Genomic DNA, 1,533 nt, shown 5'->3' with positions numbered 1-1,533 from the left:
CAATGCCGCCCACTGCTGCTTGGTTGAGAGAAGGCGCTTGATCCAGCAATGCTGGGGCAAGGGCTGGGGCTGGAATATCTCATACTGGTGCGGACCATTCCCCCAGTTGCAGGTTGCTGGTTAAACCCTCTGTGTCCTGCGGTTCGAGTATGTTGGACTTTGGGACCCTTGTCCGTAGGGTGTGAGCATTGCCCCACGCATGGGCAGGAGCAACCTCAGCTCAGCCACTGCGCTGGAGTGCGGATGTGATGGAGGATGGGGTGCTGCTGCCATGAGGTTGAGTCTCCACCAGTTCCTGGTGGTGCGGACCCATAGGTTGCTGTGCTTGAGGGTGTTTAGATGCTTTACTGGATCCCAGCCCTGGGGATGCCCAACGTTCCTGGTCAGGGCTTTTAGGACCCCCTGTCTGGCAGTGTCTGCAGCCGAGGAGTGGCTTAGGTGGAGTTTGGGACTGGGGGCAGCAGCAGGAGAGGCTGATCAGAGAATCACAGACTCATTTGGTTGGAAAAGACCTTTAAGATCATAGAGTCCAACCATAACCTGTCCAACACTAAACTATGGTTCTCAACTCCTCATCTCCCTTTTAAATCCCTCCAGGGATGGTGACTCCACCACTGCCCTGGGCAGCCCCTTCCAGTCGCTGATAACCCTTTCAGGGAAGAAATTTTCCCTCATATCCAGTCTAACCCTTCCCTGGCACAGCTTGAGGCCATTTCCTCTCATCCCATCACTTGTTACTTGGGAGAAGAGACCAAACCCCCCCTCGCTACACCCTCCTTTCAGGAGCTGTGGAGGGCGATGAGGTCTCCCTTCATCTCCTCCAGGCTGAACCCCCCCAGCTCCTTCAGCTGCTCCCCCGTCATTCTTGTGCTCCAGACCCCTCCCCAGCTCTGTTGCCTTTCCCCCTGGCTGGGGCCGTGGTCCTGTCCCCGCTGTGCTCCCATGATGTCCCTGGTGTGTTGTGGTGGCAGAGGCTCTTTGTGCTGAGCAGTGCAAGTGCAGTTCCCAGTGCAGATGCCCACACGTGGCCTCGGGCAAGCGACTTCCCCAGCCGATGCCTCCTTTTCTGCGACATTTCCCTGCATGACCCTGTGGGTGGGCAGGGAAGGGAACCAGCAGCCCTTGCCCCAGACCTGCCGCCTTTTTTAGGAAAGGGACCCAGCAGCCCTTGCCCCAGCCCTGCCGCCATCCTCTTTTACACCAGGACTGGGAAAACCAACTCCAAGCCGTGGTGCGTTTGTGTGTCCTGCAGCCACGGCTCATGTGCGTTGTTCATGCCCCTCTTGTTTGAGGACGGTGGAGCTGGCCGAGCTGGACACCCCTTCAATTTTTATCCCAGGTTTCTGGCTTTGCCCCTAGGAAGGGCTCGCAAGGAGCAGCCAAATACACTTTTCCTCCATTCTGTGCTGCTGTAGCATCAGCTCTGTCCTGCTGGTGCAGCCAGCACAGTGGAGCCGGGTGAGGAAGAGCCTCACAGTGCCGTGTCCCGCTGGGATGTGGCTCCTGAGCAGCTCCTGTCTGCAGCTCCTGGTG

The 1,533-nt window shown here is 57.9% G+C and overlaps 1 protein-coding gene across 1 annotated transcript in view; it reads left to right on the top strand.

Annotated features, from left to right (window-relative positions):
- The window catches only part of LOC104540371 (RNA-binding protein MEX3D-like), a gene marked incomplete at its 3' end in the record, with an annotated part of 5,079 nt that overhangs the window by 700 nt on the left and 2,846 nt on the right, over positions 1 to 1,533 (top strand). The window lies entirely within an intron of this gene.

This window comes from Mesitornis unicolor, unplaced genomic scaffold, assembly GCF_000695765.1.
Source record: "Mesitornis unicolor isolate BGI_N332 unplaced genomic scaffold, ASM69576v1 scaffold12715, whole genome shotgun sequence".
NCBI classification, from domain to species: domain Eukaryota; kingdom Metazoa; phylum Chordata; class Aves; order Mesitornithiformes; family Mesitornithidae; genus Mesitornis; species Mesitornis unicolor.
Note: the sequence above shows the minus strand (reverse complement) of the source record. Positions and strands in the feature narration are given on the sequence as shown.